Source organism: Papaver somniferum, chromosome 4, assembly GCF_003573695.1.
Source record: "Papaver somniferum cultivar HN1 chromosome 4, ASM357369v1, whole genome shotgun sequence".
In the NCBI taxonomy this organism is placed as follows: Eukaryota; Viridiplantae; Streptophyta; class Magnoliopsida; order Ranunculales; family Papaveraceae; genus Papaver; species Papaver somniferum.
In genome coordinates, this window is record NC_039361.1 from 119,338,505 (window position 1) to 119,357,276 (window position 18,772).

General features: G+C 34.4%; 1 long non-coding RNA gene across 4 annotated transcripts; it reads left to right on the forward strand.

Annotated features, from left to right (window-relative positions):
• Positions 1 to 225: 225 nt before the first annotated feature.
• Positions 226 to 3,348, forward strand: LOC113276446. 4 transcript variants are annotated; one of them, XR_003324392.1, is made up of 5 exons: positions 226 to 292; positions 405 to 546; positions 1,204 to 1,421; positions 1,500 to 2,447; positions 2,854 to 3,348. It is a non-coding gene; the product is annotated as an uncharacterized LOC113276446 (long non-coding RNA). The 4 variants fall into 4 exon arrangements; XR_003324393.1 differs by lacking the exon at positions 226 to 292 and having other exon boundaries at positions 299 to 546; positions 1,500 to 2,236; positions 2,385 to 2,447; XR_003324394.1 differs by lacking the exon at positions 226 to 292 and having other exon boundaries at positions 299 to 546; positions 1,500 to 1,808; positions 2,122 to 2,447.
• The last annotated feature ends 15,424 nt before the right edge of the window (positions 3,349 to 18,772 follow it).

An 18,772-nucleotide genomic window follows, 5' to 3' on the forward strand; every position in this document is an offset into this window, starting at 1 on the left:
ATGAATAATTATTAGCATCATCTTGAAAAATCTAATATGTGATTACAAGGTAACAAATCAATGCTTATACAACATGAGGGTTTGCTGTGTCATCCAACGGCCAGGATATATATAGGAAATTCTAACTTCTGGCTGAGATCTGCCCTCCCTTTCTAGAATAACGTATTGGATCGGTTTATCCAATGGCTGATCTATGCCTCGATCCCACGATAGATGTTTTTATTCCCTGAATTGAAAGCGGATCACAAAAAACAGACTTCATTGTGAGTAACGCGCACCAGATTGGTCTTAGGTTAGAATTTCTTCGGTGCTGATTCACCTCTCTTCATGTTGCTTTGATATTTTCTTTAGCTTCCTGATTCCGTAACGTATGATAAACCCTAGACTCCATTCTCTGTTCGCAGGAATTCGCAAGGCTTTCTCCGTATTAATTTGGCCTGCATCTCAAAATTAAAAAAAATAAAAAACACTCATCCTTGCATTAATTGGATCAGGTCTATAAAATGGCTAATCCGGATCGAAATGAACATCAGACCAGTCGAAAGTGTGAGTATTCTTTCCCTAGATTCAATTTTCGGTTTACAGTTTTTTGTTTTTTGGTTTCGTTCATGCTAAATTGCTTGAATTTTCGATATCCAATCCTGTGAGATGTTGTGTTGTGGTTATTGGTTTCCCATCCCTGAGTTCAATTTTCCAATTTTGTTTTAAAATCGTTCATTAGGTCTGCGATGTGAAAATCCCTAATTTTATTTTCTGATTGATTCATTTTCAAATATCCTGCATATGATCAACTGTTCTTATTCCCGTTATTTTACACACTGAATTTTTAGTTATTGTAATGACTACAACCCATGATAATGGGTTAGGATAAATTTAACTATACTTTAAAGGGTTTGGGTGCATGAAAAAGAGAAGGTATCTGATGATATGCTTCAGTTTGAATTTCTATGGCTAGAAATTAGAAAACACTACTATTGTTAACATTTCGGCTTCAGTTGGTTAGGTTTGGTTGGTAATTGTAGTACTCATCTATCATCATAGAAAAACAATTGAATTGTTTGTATTATACACACTTTTCTTTTTTAACAAAGAAAAAAAAAAAACTGTTGTTCATTATTCTAACCTTTTTTTGATGTTCTCACTGGATGGATCTTTGCTATGTATGAATTAGTGTTTCTGATGAATCTCTTTTCCACTTTTCAGTTTAGGCCTAAAGAACAGACTAAATGGCATCTCAAATCAATATCACACCACAGCAGGTACCATCTTCAGCTACCCAAGACCAATTGAAGAGTTTACGATCCCTTGACGAAGGAAAATCAAGTGGCGTTACTATTCGTGTTACCAGGAAATGGGAAGAATTGGATTTTATGTCCACCAATGGCGTTATCAGCGTCGATATGGTTATTGTCGATGAGCAGGTATTGACCACCCCCTGTTTCTGTAAATTTGCAATACACGACTTCAATATTACTTCGCTAACACCTCCACTGATACAGGGTGACGAGTTACATGCCATCATACCCAAAAATCTTATCTGGAAGTTTGATAAGCAGATTAGAGAGGGTGGTTTGTACACTATCGAGAAATTGCACTTGACTGCTGCAAAACCCAAGTTCAGGCTAATTGAGACGGGATGATAGGCAAGTTGAGCACCATTTTCAATTCTTCCCATAGCTTTTGCTTATTGTGCAGGTAATGGATCTGTATCCTCGAATAAAGACTTTGATAGGAAGAGTCACACAACAATCTGCAGATTTTGAGTGATGCCTTGGGGTGTTATAAATGTCACATGCTGTATCAAGAAGGTTAGTCTCAATTATCCTCATATTTTGAAATATTTTAGGAAGCACAGATTAAACTCCCTATATCTGAACCAGAAGAATCAATGACTTCGGTACGTCAGTAGAGTCACCTTTAATGTAACATTTTCTTACAACAGAAGTTAGGCATGAAATTCTAGCCATGATATTGTTACTTTAAATTATACTAACCTATAAATGTTCCCTTCGGATTTTGAAATCAGTGTTCAGAAGAATCAGTGCATGTTTCACAATCCAAGCATGTTTAGATAAGTCTACTGGTGTTAGATGATTAATTATTTTTTCTTTTACCAAAAAGTTGGGCAGTCGACCTATGATGCCTGACATAAATGGGTTCATAATCACTGATCCTTCACATAAAGTGGATGGAAGACCCTTTAGTAAACTGGGTCTCATTGAAACTAAAGTTCCAGGTTCGTGTTTCTAGCTTGAAATGAATGTTAATTTTCATAAGCTCCCTCACGTCTGTTATTCGTGCAACATACTTTTTTTCCCGCGATAATATGTTTGAGGGAATTTTCTCATGATTCTACGTGACCTCGATGAATCTTGCTGAAACAGTGATTCAATCCCCTGAAACACAAAAAATTGACTTCTGTGGACCATAAACATCAAAGAACAAAGGTTAGTGTTGGAGGGCCTACTCTGTCTATCATATTCCATCTATAATTGTTTACATTAGTTTTACACATATTTCAAATCTGTCGTCATTACCGAGCTCAATTCATATAATGTTGAGAAATAAGCACTATGTGTAGCCTCTAAATTCTGCATTCCCATGTGTCAAATCATGCACAACAGCCTCCAATCTTTTGCAAATATTACTAAAATATCCAAGTCTAAGTCCCAATGATCATACTAACTTTCCTGCATCATTGAGTGCAACACTGTGCCTCTTTAGAAATGTTGTTGTTAAATAACTTTAACTCCCACTTCAGGTTGCATATTTTATCTTTAACCTTTCATATTTCATTCAATTTATTTTGTGTAATTCTCAACACTTGCTATTCTTTTTTAATTCTCTTTCCAGCAAAGTTGTAACAATGGGATCTTCCAACTGATAGCCTTGAAAGCATTTCAATATGCTCTCAAAATCCACTAGACCCAGACGAATTTGGAAGGCAAGGTCACATGATGTATCTATCCCCAACTGTTCCAATAAAATTTAAATATATATAGATCAAATTATGTTCTATGAACACGTTCGTTGATACAGGGAGGGCAGTTACACGCCGTCATACCTAAGAATCTTATTTGGAAGTTTGATAAGCATTTTCGAGTGAGTGGTTTGTACTCTTTGGAGAAACTACACTTAACTGCTACTACACCCATGTTCCAGCCTGCGGACAGTGAGAAGAGGGGCTTCTTTCGGTGAAACACCTCCCTCACCATGTGGATGCTTATTCCGTGTCCACTATTCCCCACAGTTTGTGATACACTGAGTTTAAAACCATTGAATTGAACCTTCAGAACATATATCTTACAGGCAATATGAAAAGAGATATTACATGTGTGTTGTTTCCAATGCTAGAAGTGTTGAATCCCAATTATATTAAAAGAAGTTCCATTGTGATGTTACACAGTTTTAACCTCGCACACCATGATTAACCTTTGAAATTCAAGTACAAATAGCATGATCAGTATATAAAGTCAATAATCATTTGTAGGGTGGTCCAAACCCAAACCCAGCTTGACAATATTTGTAGCCATAGTAAACAAAAGTCATGTGGAGTTAAAGCCATCCAGAAAAATTACCATCTAGGATACTGAAAAATGCAGCTCAAATTATTTTACGTTTAGATTTTTTTTTGCAGGTGATACGTTGTTAACATTTTTGAGTTTCCGACCTTTGCACCCTTGCACATATCGTTGGTTTCTTAAAAAAAATCCAGGTGCTTTAGATGTCCGGTGCGCAGTCAAGCCGAATTTGCAAGATCTCAAATGAAAATCTCAGGTTTCCACACTTAACCATTGACATCACTGAATTTCTCATGTTCAAATCCGTTAGTGCATACACGTTATCAAACTGCATCAGGAACTCAAAGATTTCTCTATGGGGTTCCGACGCAAATCAGGTTGGTAATGACCCAATTGATTGCGATTGCGACTCCATCCCCTGTCCTGAATTGTTGTCCGTACTTTGAGGTCCAAAAGATTCTGCCATGCACATCAATTGACCTACTTTGTTTAGAAGAGGTATGTATCCATGTGCAAAGCAACACAATTATGAAATACATTTCAGTTTTTTGCACCAAAATACAATCGTGCACTGTTAGGACAACCTCAGTTACTCTTTATGTATTTTAGGATTCTAAAGAACCTGTACATATATATATATCTGGTCGATCTCTTGTATTAAGCATTGTGAAAAATATTGAATAACAAAGAACGTTCTCCTAAACCCTCTTCTTCTCTTCTCTTTACTTTATCCTAACTTTAATATAAACTCGACTTGGTATCATCCTCGTTCGATTCTTCATGTCTTCTGCATCTTCTTCAATTAGTACAATTTCTACAATTATTGGTTCCTCTCAACCTATGATGGCTTCTTCTGTTTTCTCTCAACCACATCACATCATTACTGTCAAACTAGATGAAACAAACTATTCTCTTTGGCGTGCCCAGTTTCTACCCTACCTTCAAGGATTCGACCTAGATGGTTATGTTAATGGTGACAAATCCTGCCCTTCTGCAACCCTTCCAAATACCGAAGACCCTAATCCTGATTATGCTCCCTGGATAAAATAGGATCGAATTCTTCTTCGGTGGTTCTTTTCCTCTTTAACTCCTGCTGTTTTAAGGAAGGTTCATCGCCTGAATACTTCCCGTGAGGTTTGGTCGTCTCTTGAATCCCTATTTGCTTCTAAGTCTGATGCACATATTCATCATCTCCAATGTGAACTACGTGCCTTGAAGAAAGGATCTCTTTCTACGAGGGATTACATAGATCGTGCTCGTGATATCGTTGACAACCTTGCTGCCGCTGATACCACTGTTACTAATACTTAGCTACGACATTGTATCTTAGCTGGTTTAGATTCGTCTTATGATGCCATAGTAACATCTCTTACTACATCCATGGGAACTATGAAGCTTGAAGACTTTATCACTTACCTTCTCACCTTTGAGCTGCGAGTTGAACAATAGAACAAATCTTTGCATTCTCAACCCGTTGCCAATGTTGCTTCTTCTACAAAGTCTACTGCTGCTTAACAACAACGTACCAGCTCTATACAGCCACGGAATGGAGGGATTCATCCAACAATACCTTGTCAATTGTGTGATAAATCAGGTCATCAGGCTCCCATGTGTTGGCAGCGTTTTAATAGAAATTTTAAACCGCAACCACCTCGTCGGTCACCAGCTTCAACTGCTCAGCCTCCTCGTGCTTATGTTGCTCAGGCGTCAAGTTATCCTTCCAGTGCTCCTTGGGTTCCAGATAGTGGAGCTACCGACCATATAACTAATGATCTTTCTAGACTACATATTCATTCGGAATATAGCGGCCCTGATCAAATCAAATTGGGTAATGGCGATTCTATTCCAATCTCTCATGTTGGTTCATCAATTTTGGACACACCTGATCGTAAGTTACACCTTTCTAACACATTTTATACTCCCCATATTTCTCATAATTTGTTGTCGGTCACTCGACTTACAAGTGATAACAATGTGTTGTTTGAATTTCATCCTAACTATTGTCTTGTAAAGAATCGGTGTACAGGGAAGGTTCTTCTACGCGGCCGTAGGGAGGGTGGTCTCTATGAATTAGATGCTTCGTCGGTTTCTCCAAAAGCTTGTGTTGGTGAAAGAGCCAGTTTACATAATTTGCACTCTAGACTAGGACATCCTATGATGCGAACTATGCGTTATATTATTTCAAAATTTTCTCTTCCAGTTTCTAGTAAAACTATACTTTTTGCTCTTCTTGTCATGAGCATAGAAGTCATAAGTTACCCTTTTCTTCTAGTATGACTAAATATTTGCATCCTTTAGACTTGATTGTTTCATATGTTTGGGGTCCTTCTCATGTTTTGTCTAATGAAAGTTATCGATAGTATATTATTTTTATTGATGCACACAGTCGTTTTACTTGGATGTTTCCTTTATCTCACAAATCCGATGTCTATTCCATCTTTATTGTGTTCCAGAAACATGTTGAAAACCTTTTTAATCGAAAAATTAAAATTTTTTAGTCTGACAATGTTGCTGAATATCGTAAACTCACTCCTTATCTTCAACAGAATGGTATTTTTCATAGGTTTTCTTGTCCACATACCTTTGAACAGAATGGTTTAGTTGAACGTAGACATCGTCACATACGTGAAACTGGTCTTACTTTACTATCTATGGCTTCCATTCCTTCTTCCTACTGGTATGATGCATTCTTTACGTCATGTTACCTAATGAACCGTGTGTCATCTTCAACACTTGCAAAAACGTCTCCTTATGAGACGCTATTTGGTGTGTTATCTGACTACACTTCTTTACGTGTTTTTGGTTGTCTGTGCTACCCTCATCTTCGTCCATACAGATCTCATAAGATGGAACCATTATCTTCCCCTTGTGTTTTCATAGGATACAGTCCCATGCATAAAGGTTACAAGTGTCTTCACATTCCTACTGGTCGAATTTATATCAGTCGTCATGTTGTGTTCAATGAAACTACTTTTCCCTTTGCTGCATCGTCGACATCTCTCCCAGTTACTGATCAGGTAATCTCTACCTCTATGAGTGATCTACCGTTTTTTGTGAGTCCATCACATAATATCATGCAGTATGCCCCATCTTCCAATAATGGTGCGGCACTTACGTCACCAACAGTTGGTGTCTTGTCTCCAGATGAGCCATCGCTGCTCATTACTGCATCAGCTGACAGTCTACGACCTTCATCAACGACATTAGATTCGTGGTCTATACATCCGAATACTACACAGTCTTCGTCAGAAACTACACAGTCTTCGTCGGAAAGGTTAAACTTGGACTCCGTACTGCCTCCTTCATCTGATGCTTGTTCATCTGCCCAAGAGGACTCTACACAGTCTACGTCCACTACTTCCATTACTCCTAGTCATCCCATGGTTACTCGAGCTAAAGATGGTATTTTCAAACCAAATACTTCTAAATATGCACTTGTTGTTGATTCTCAACTTGAACCAACTTGCTATTCACAATCTCAGGCAATTCCAGACTGGCGAGAAGCTTCTGATATGGAATATAATGCATTGCTTCAAAACGGTACGTGGACTCTAGTACCATATCATCCTTCTATGAATCTCATTGGTTGTAAATGAGTTTATCAAATTAAAAGAAAAGCAGATGGTACTATTGAACGTCATAAAGCTCGTTTAGTGGCTAAAGGATATAACCAACAGTAAGGTGTTGATTATGGTGAAACTTATAGTCCAGTTGTAAAGCCTTGTACTGTACGAGTTATTCTTACACTAGCTCTCTCTCATAATTGGTCTATTAATCAGTTTGATGTTCAAAATGCCTTTTTACATGGAAATCTTGAAGAGGAAGTTTATATGAAACAACCACCAGGATATGTTGATCCTAATTTTCCTACATATGTCTGTAAACTTCATCGATCTCTTTATGGATTGAAACAAGCTCCACGTGCCTGGTACCATCGACTGAGTACTTTCTTGTTGCAGAATGGATTTGTTACTTCTAAATGTGATTCTTCCCTCTTTATTCGGCGTGATGATACTGGGATTGTTTTCTTGCTAGTTTATGTTGATGGCATTATTCTTACTGGTTCAAGTTCATCAGGGTTACAATCTATTCGTACTTCTTTACAAACTGAGTTTAAGATTAAAGATCTTGGTTCTTTATCTTATTTTCTTGGAATCGAAGCAAAGCGTACATCTTCTGGATTATTTCTTACACAAAGGAGGTATGTTCAAGATCTTCTCATTCGAGCAAAAATGGATGGTGTCAAACCAATTCAAACTCCACTCAGCACAACTGGAGATATGTCCTCTGATCGTAGCACTTTAATGACTGATGCTACAGAATATAGAAGTATTGTTGGCGCATTGCAATACTTGACATTCACTCGTCCTGATTTGGCATATGCAGTTAATAAAGTTTGTCAGTTCATGCACGCTCCAACAGAATATTATTGGGGTTTAGTTAAACGTATATTATGTTACTTGAAGGATACTTCTACGTTTGTAATTTTTCTTAGACCTGCCAATACTTTACAATTATCTTTCACTGCTTATACAGATTCAGATTGGGCTGGTTCTTTGGAAGATCGTCGTTCTATTAGTGGCTATTGTATTTGTTTGGGAGGTAATATTATTTCTTGGAGTGCTCGTAAACAGAAAACAGTATCTCGTTCCAGCATTGAAGCTGAATATCGTGGTCTTGCTATTGCTACTGCTGAAATAATGTGGATTCAATCTCTTCTTTCGGAATTACAAGTATCGACTAAGTCTTCACCTGTTTTATGGTGTGATAATCTTGGAGCAACATATCTTACAGTTAATCCTATATTTCATGCCCGTACGAAACATATCGAAATAGATTATCATTTTGTTCGTGATCGAGTTGCTTCTAAACAACTGGATGTTCGATTTATTTCTTCAAAGGATCAAGTGGCAGATATTTTTACAAAACCTCTTGCTAAGGACAGGTTTGCATCTCTAAGACTCAAGCTGACGGTTCAAGATGACCCGTTACGCTTGCGGGAGGGTGTTAGGACAACCTCAGTTACAGAATATTCTAGAAGTTCTTAAACTTAGAATGTCTTGTATTTTAGGAAAGGTTAAACTTAGGAAATACTTGTACTACAAGTCTTTATGTATTTTAGGATTCTAAAGAACCTGTACATATATATCTGGTCGATCTCTTGTATTAAGCACTGTGAAAAATATTGAATAACAAAGAACGTTCTCCTAAACCCTCTTCTTCTCTTCTCTTTACTTTATCCTAACTTTAATATAAACTCGACTTGCACAACGATCAATGACTGATTATTATTAGAAAGAAAATGAAAATTCTATGTATTACATGACCTACGGTGTTAAAGTTCTAGAATACCAGAACATATATTACCTGACTAATTGTCGTCTTCTTATAAAACCAGGAAAACCGGAAAATGGAGGTTGAGGAGGCGTAAATGACTATCTTCGGCATCGAAATTGATTACCAACTAAAAACTGACGAGTTCAATATGAATCAAGTATATAAAATATACACCGTAGAAAGGATGACTTACCCACAGAGCTCAACAGCTGTCTCGATATCAAGCATTTATGCAGAACAAAACCCACGAAAGAAGGTGTGCGTTGGGAAAAACTAATATGAAAGGCAGCTCTTAATTTTCTCGAGTGAGATCATTTAAGTATTCTGGAGTTTAACAGGATTGATGGATTAATAACAAGCTTATTATTGGGGCGGAATGGGTTATTAGAGGGGCGGCATTCTAATAGGATAAAAAGAGTCATTACATGATCATTCAAGGTGTCCCTTATAAAAAAATAATTGGAAATGACAAATTAACTCTCATTATTGATAACCTAGTTTAGTGATGATAATCAAGTTTAGTGTTAATGAATAATTTCACTTATATCAACTCAAAATCAAAACAAAATAAGATTTTTAAAATTAAAAAAAAAAGTTCAGAGGAGAAGAAGAACAAAAACTTTTGTGATATTTGTGAAACTTTAAATTTTGATTCACTCAACCAAAATGAGTGATTCCAGTGACCCGATATACTTCTAAATTAGTTCCCATTAGCTTTTTCTTGCTCAAAATTATCTAAAGTACGTAACAAAATCAACACTTTTAAATTTTCAGAAGAACTTACGGTTGAAATTTTGCTCGTGACCAACCGTAACTAAGAGTTACGGTTCGTAAGTTATCAAATACCAACCGTAACTAGTTAAATTTGGGGAACATCCAATCGTAAAACCAGTTACGGTTTGTAATTAAATTTGGACAACAACCGTAACTAAATTACGGTTGGTAACTAATGAATCGAGACCAACCGTAACTACCCTACGGTTGGTGTGTCAACTTAACTTTTGAACCGGAAATCATTATTTGATAAATTCTTAAGACACAAGATTATTTATGGTTGGGATGGTTGTTTGAGTAACAAACCGTAACTTAATTACGGTTGATAAATATGATGCAAATACAAACCGTAACTGAACATATTTCTCAAAACTAAGAACTTACGGTTGGTATTTGAGTTAAAACCAACCGTAACATCAACTAATCTACAATTACATTTCGTATTTGAGTTATTACCAACCGTAACTCACCTGCAACCAGAAATTTTAATTTCAATTTTCATACAAAACCCTAATTTTTGATACAAAATTAACTTACATCCAACACGACAAACTAAACCCTAATTGGGTTTTTCCAAACATTTTTCAAATCGTCGATTAATCGAAAATGATGAAATTTTCAGTTTTAATGGAGGTTACGATTGATGGAGGAGAAGAGAAGATGAAAAAAAAACTGATTTAATTTTTTCTGATTCATTAGGTTTAAAAAAAATTGATTTGATTTTGGTTGATTTAAGATGAAAAGGGTAATCTAGTCAATTTACATTCCCTTTAGGACATCCCCTAACCAACTAAAAGGACATTACTATCACAATGCCACCCCTCTAATAAACCATGCCGCCCCTATAATAAGCTTGATTAATAAGTCAGGGAGGTGTATGTTCAAATTATTAAGAGTCTAATCAACACTGTTAAATTAGTTCCCATTAGCTTTTTCTCGCTCAAAATTATCTAAAGTACGTAACGAAATCAACACTTTTAAATTTTCAGAAGAACTTACGGTTGCAATTTTGCTCGTGACCAACTGTAACTAAGAGTTACGGCTCGTAAGTTATCAAATACCAACCGTAACTAGTTAAATTTGGGGAAGATCCAATCGTAAAACCAGTTACGGTTGGTAATTAAATTTGGACAACAACCGTAACTAAATTACGGTTGGTAACTAATGAATCGAGACCAACCATAACTACCCTATGGTTGGTATATCAACTTAACTTTTGAACCGGAAATCATTATTCGATAAATTCTTAAGACACAAGATTATTTATGGTTGGTATGGTTGTTTGAGTAACAAACCGTAACTTAATTACGGTTGATAAATATGATGCAAATACAAACCGTAACTGAACATATTTCTCAAAATTAAGAACTTACGGTTGGTATTTGAGTTAAAACCAACCGTAACATCAACTAATCTACAATTACGGTTCGTATTTGAGTTATTACCAACCGTAACTCACATGCAACCAGAAATTTCAATTTCAATTTTCATACAAAATCCTAATTTTTGATACAAAATTAACTTACATCCACCACGACAAACTAAACCCTAACTGAGTTTTTCCAAACATTTTTCAAATCGTCGATTAATCGAAGATGATGAAATTTTCAGTTTTAATGGAGGGTACGGTTGATGGAGGAGAAGAGAAGATGAAAAAAAAAACTGATTTGATTTTTTCTGATTCATTAGGTTTAAAAAAAAAATGATTTAAGATGAAAAGGGTAATCTAGTCAATTTACATTCCCTTTAGGACATCCCCTAACCAACTAAAAGGACATTATTATCACAATGCCGCCCCTCTCATAAACCATGCCGCCCCTGTAACAAGCTTGATTAATAAGTCAGGAAGGTGTATGTTCAAATTATTAAGAGTCTAATCTGCAGAAGTTTGTTTGTTAAAATTTCATTTGTCGGTCAAGTTCAGCGGTCTACTTTCTTTGAAGTGTTGTCTGATGCTATCAGTCTTCTACTATTTATCGCTAGTGTCATTTTACCATAGTTGTTTGATTTTACTAACTGAATGCCGACCGTCCACTATCTCTAATTACATTTTATTATATGGACAATCTGAATTATAGAAGTTGCCGGACTAAAGTTTTCCAAAGCTATGGTAATACATGGGTCTAACCGTTCATCACATTTGATTCAAAATACACCTGATAGAGTATGGGTGCATCCATAAGAAGATTATTCTAACTAGGGGGCTCCATTGAAGCTCAACTACATTAAGCTTAGTCAGGGTCAATTGTCTGACACCAAATTATTAGCTCTAATTTCGGTGAGGCATTTCCACGGATAGTAGAAACCACATAATTTAATAAAACTTAGAGTGATAGAGATTTTAGATGAGTTACTTAACCCTTTTCGATTAGAGTTGGTATAATAAGTGGTTTAAATTTTCTGTGTACTACCAAAATGAATTTAGCATGATGGAAATGATGGCAGCAACAATAGTAACAGGTAAAATAGCGGAAGCCGAAGTGGTTGATAGCCTCATATTTCGGAAAGAAAGAGAAGGCGGACAGACGACAGAGAGAAGCTTCAAAGAAATAAATTCGTGTTCGTGTTCGTGTGCGAGTCCTGTAATAACGACATGGCACGGATTCAAATCAATCTACACCGTTATTCATGGACCACGGAAAAGGCACGAAGTTTTTTCAACCTATTTTGACATAAACAAAAGATACAAGAAGAAGTCAAATTCTTGCAGACTTATCTAAGGCCCAGAACACTGTGAAATAGCCCATGCTTGTACGACAAGGGTCATTCCTTAGTCCAATAAATATGGGGTAAGAAAATTTAACAATATTAAAAATATATTTTTCTAAAATTAATCCTGAAATTATGTTTTTACATCACTCATTCTATATTTATCAGCAAAGAAAAAAAAAATCGCGAACATAATAACTCTAATATAACTAACTAAAAATAGAAATATTCTAAATACATTTTCCTAAAATTGATTAAGAAAAAAAATCACGGAACATTAAATCGCCAATATACCTAACCAAAAAAGACAATATTCTATATATATATATATATATATATATACATATATATAGTTTTCTAATTAATCCAAAGGCAAAGATAAAATAAAATGGAGAAGAAAAAATCTTTTTGTTTTTTTTTTTTGGTAAATATAAGACATTAATTCCAAAAAATAAAAAAAATCTCTCCCTATATAAAAACGCTTGAGTGCAAATTCAAGCCTCATTCTTTTTTTAATGTTTTTGGATGTTGCTTCTATGCAATTTTTGTCTTTTTTTTAGGAAAAAAAAAGAGAAGAAGGTTATATTGAAAAAAAAGTGATATGTACAAAACCAGCCTAGGAACAATTCTACCTTAAACTACAAGTGTAGAACTGTATCCCACATATACAACACCTGAGAAATTGAACAATCATTAAACACCTCCCTATCTGAAAGCCAAAATACAATAGTCTGTCTAATAAGCAAACAAAGTTCCTCAACTGCCATGGCTCTTCCTCCAAAAGCTCTACTACTCATCTCCTTCCACAGATGCCACAACGCTGCATAAATCACTTTCCACCAACTTCTTTACATCTTCCACTCAATACATTGAATCTCCACATCTCAAATATCTTTTTTACTGTAGAAGGACAAACTCATGAAATTTTGAAAGCCTTAATGAATTCAGACCAAACTTCAAAGGCATACTGACAGTGAAGAAACATATGGTCTGCTGTTTTTGTCTTTTGTTAATGGATGCTTACGATTCAATATCATCGTTTTGCTCATATAATGAAAACTTTAGTTGATTGGCATTGCTCCTCTCATATGAAGACTGCTCGGATAATTTTCATCTTCTTGGTTGGATTTTTCATTCAAGTCAGCAATTGGTAGGATTTTACTCTATTAGTCGCTTTGAACTCTTCATTAATGATTTGGAATAATGAGGACAAATTGTTGTGATGATTTTTTTTTATCAATATTTATATCGATGAAATTACTGTATGATTACCTATTTTTGTCTTTTGTTAATGGATGCTTACAATTCAATATCATCGTTTTGCAAATATAATGAAAACTTTAGTTGATTGGCATTGCTCCTCTCCTACGAAGACTGCTCGGGTAATTTTCATTTTCTTGGTTGGATTTTTTATTCAAGTCAGCAATTGGTAGGATTTCACGTACTCTATTAATCGCTTTGAACTCTTCATTAATGATTTGGAATAATGAGGACATACTGTTGTGATGATTTTTTTTTATCAATATTTATATCAATGAAATTATTGTATGGTAACAGTAATTTCTGGGCTGACTTTTTGATTTTAACATCACGTATTAGTCCAAGTTTATTCCAAATGTTTTATATATCAATATTCTTTTAAAGTAAATCCATAATCCTAGAATAAATAAATACATAAAGTGTGTTACTTTGGCATCCATTAGGAGTATGCAATCAGATAAATGGTAGTTATCGGCCTTTATGCACTCTTTGTTTCCTATATAAGGATGTTTTTCCTTTTTCAGACTTCTAAATACTTTATGTAAAAAATGGTGGAAATGGGGATATTGGATATTTCCATTGATATATGGGATGAATGAACTTGTAGTTACCGAGTTGCTAGGGCATAGTTTGGATAAGGTATGTTTTAGTTCACTAACAAATGTACTAAAAGAAGTTGTAACCTAAATATGTCAACTCAAGTTTTGAATTTTTGTTGTTGTTTGTTCCCGATGTTGCATAGAAACTGAGAATAGCTTTTTTGAAATCACGTTCATTCTACATGGGACCTTATTGATATTGGCTTAGAGTAGAGGATTTTTAACTAGATGACTTTCTATGGTTTAAATATATCTAATGATTGTTGTTGTGTTTGGTTTTTAGGTTTCAGAGACCGGTCTAATGAGCCGGAGGGAGTTGCTAACACCTCCACCAATCCCAATTGATATTTAATTGGAAAACCTCGCATGGAGGTTGTAGATGGAGAAAAGATTACTGGTAAGTCGAGTGAGTGTAAATAAGGGAATTTTCCAGACAATACTTGAAAGCATTCAGACGAATTTATATATTTTATTTCTTTAAATAATGTTTCAAAATATTTCCCCGCTGCAAATATTATTATAGATTTGGGAAGTTCTATATACGAACCCTCATTCTTACCTACTTTGTAATCGTTCACAACATCTCTGTGTAATTGTTTCTCATCAGTAATCTCTATCTTTGTTTGGGCACAAACGTTTTAGTGAGATCTATTTGTTCTATTAATACATAATATATTTGCACAAAAATTTTGTTTTTAATGTTTTAAGATAAACAGATCCAGTTTCGAGCTTCTCTAATTCCCGAACAATTGAGTTCGTTAATAAAGGAACACTTTTCTCTTTTCCTTACATTTTCTTAACCGATCGTAGAACATATGTTTCAATTTTTAATCACAACTAATCATGTTAATAGATAATCTTTGTAGTCATTTTTTTTTAAAAGAAGATGGCTTACTACACAACCTGTGAGATACCAAATTATTTTTATAAGGGGTATTTATAGCTGAGGACCACGTTTAAAGTTGCCTTACCTTTATTCTCATTTTCGGTCCACGAAACCATGGCTTATGATTGGTCTAAAAACTGTTTAGATTTAGTGTCCGTTAATTTTTTTTAATAAATGAGCTCTATCTCTGGTTCCAAGTTCAAAGGAAGCGCTTACCCTCCTTTTGGGTGGTTAATGAAACTCTTAGTCCTTATTGGTTGAGATTTTATTTCCTATTCTTACACCACGTTTACAAAGTTTTTTAAAATCTCGGGCTGTTGAATTTCGTCACTTAGATCGTCCAAGTTCATTCTATGTAATTAAAAAATATTAATTTGAGCCGATAAAATTCCATACTAAAAAAATATATATATATATATATATATATATATCAAATTTTGCTACCCAGTAAAAGTAATCATGCTAATAAAGAAATATATAATATAGAAAGATATATTGGAGTTTTTAGATGCGTCGTAACGTACCGAACACACCAAATCAAAAATTCACATCGGTCCCGGTCCGTAGTACTGGTTGTATTTCCTTGATTACATGAAGAAAGATATATCACTGCGTTTCCTTGATTACATCTTCTTTGACGGGAAGCACTTTATATGTTTTGCACTATTTAGAGTTAACTATATATTTTATGTCAATTTGTGTGTTTTTTAGTGTCTCTAATGTCATATATCAATACGACTATATAGTGGGTGTAGTTTATTATTTAGTGACAACTGACAAGAAATTGGAGCCTGGAAGAGTAGTTGAGTTGGCCTCTTGATTTTGAAAGCAAGTATATGATTTTGAAAGAAAGTATATATCAGTGCATCTCCTTGACAAGAAGCACTTCATATGCTTCATACGACTTAGAGTTAGCAAACTAATTAATATTAACATTAGATATTGATACAACTATATATTCATGTGATTTTTCATTTAACTATAAGGAGTTGGAGTTTGGAGGACCAGTTCAGTTGGTTGCTTGATTCTTAGCGCAGGTATATGGTTTCTGAAGAAATATATGTTAGTAATTTTCATTGATTTTATATTCTTCGACGGGAAGCAGTTCATATGCTTTTCACTATGTAGAGTAGGAAATCTATTTTTTTTATTAATATTATCCAAATATTTTTTCTCTTAATAGTGCCTCTAATACATTGATACAACCATATATTGAGTGTGATTTCCGTTTAATTATAGAGAGTTGGATCCTGGAAGAGCAATTGATTTGGTCGCTTATTGGTTCTTAACACAAGTATATGATTTATGAAGAAAGACATACCAGCGCAGTTTCTTGATTACATCATCTTCGACGGGAAGCACTTCATATACTTTGCACTATTTATAGTTTGCAATACATTTAACATGGATATCATTTTTTTAGTATCTCAAATATATGATTTCTGAAGAAAGATATATTGATTACATGTTATTCGAAAGGAAGCACTTCACATGCTTTTCACTATGTATAATTGGCCATCTATTTTTTTTATTAATATTATGTTTTTTATAGTGTCTCTGATATCGTATATTGATACAACCATATAGTGAGCGTGATTTTGCGTTTCATTATAAAGAGTTGGATCCTGGAAGAGCAATTTATTTGGTCGCTTATTGGTTCTTAACACAAGTATATGATTTATGAAGAAAGATATATCGCTGCATTTTCTTGATTACATCATCTTAGATGGGAAGCACTTCATATTCTTTGCACTATTTAGTTTGCAATATATTTAACATTGATATCAATATCATTTTTTTAAGATATTTAATATATGATTTCTGAATAAAAACATGTCAGTATATTTTTTTGATTACATTATCTTCGGCGGGAAGCACTTCATATGTTTTGCACTATTTTGCAACATATTTTATATTATTATTTATTTAGTATCTCTTATACCCACTATTGATATAACTATATAGTGAGTGTAATTTTTTTTTGTTTTACTAAGGCGAGTTGGAGTCTGAAGAGCAGTTGAATTGGTTGCTTGATTCTTAACAGAATTGTGTGATATGGTACGTAAGGCAGATAGTGGAGTATATAGAGGATGAAGTACAAACATGATTTAGCCGAACTGGAAGTCCTTATTAGGATTTTAAGGTATAATATTATTATGAATTTGTTTTTTTACTTTTAAGTTGCAAAAGTTGATTAGCCAAGAAATATGTATTCTAAAATCTAGCAAGAATAATGGTAGGTGTAGTACTACTTTGAGTAGCAACCTTCAAATCTAGCCTTACGAATAATTTCTAGAGTACTGATATTGGCCTAGGGCATAGTTTGGATAAGGTATGTTTTAGGTCACTAACAAATGTACTGAAAGAAGTTGTAATCTAAATATGTCCACTCAAGTTTTGAAATTTTTTTGTTGTTTGTTCCCGGTGTTGCATAGATACCGAGAATAGCTTTTTTGAAATCACGTTCATTCTACACGGGACCTTATTGGTACTGGTTTAGAGTAGAGGATTTTTAACTAGATGACTTTATGTGGTTTAAAGATATGTAATGATTTTTGTTGTATTTGGTTTTTAGGTTTCAGAGACGGGTCTAATGAGCCGGAGGGAGTCGCTAACACCTCCACCAATCCCAGTTGATATTTAATTGGAAAACCTCGCATGGTGGTTGTAGATGGAGAAAAGATGACGGGTAAGTCGAGTGAGTGTAAATAAGGGAATTTTCCAGCCAATACTTCAAAGAAATCAGACGAATTTATTATTTTATTTCTTTAAAAAATGGTTCAAAACATTTCCCCGCTGCAAATGTTATTATAGATTTGGGAAGTACTGTACACGAACCCTCATTCTGACCTACTTTATAATCGTTCACAACATCTTTATGTAACTTTTTCTCATCAATAACCTCTATCTTTGTTTGGGCACAAACGTTTTAGTGAGATTTATTTGTTCGACTAATATATAATATATTTGCACAGAAATTTTGTTTTCAATGTTTTAAGATTAACAGATCCAGTTTCGGCGTTCTCTAATTCCTGAACAACTGAGTTCATTAATAAAGGAACACTTTTCTCTTTTCCTTACATTTTCTTAACCGGTCGTAGAACATATGCTTCAATTTTTAGTCACAACTAATCATGTTAATAGATAATCTTTGCAGTCATTTTTTTTAAAAGAAGATGGCTTACTACGCAATCTGTGAGATACCAAATTATTTTTATAAGGGGTATTTATAGCTGAGGACCACGTTTAAAGTTGCCTTACCTTTATTCTCATTTGCGATCCACGGAACCATGGCTTATGATTGGTCTAAAAATTGTTTAGATTTAGTGTCCGTTAATATTTATTTTTATAAAATGGGCTCTATCTCTGGTTTTGTTCAAAAGAAGCGCTTACCCTCCTTTTGGGTGGTTAATGAAACTCTTAGTCCTTATTGGTTGAGATTTTATTTCCTATTCTTACACCATGTTTACAATTTTTTTTTAAAATCTCGGACTGTTGAATTTTTGAGTTCGTCACTTAGATCGTCCAAGCTCATTCTATGTAATTAAAAAAATATTAATTTGAGCCGATAAAATTCCATACTAAAAAAAAATATTTTAGCCAATAAAAATATAATGTAACTGGTGAAAAGAATCCTTATATTGGATTATCAAAGTGTATCAAATTTTGCTACCCAGTAAAAGTAA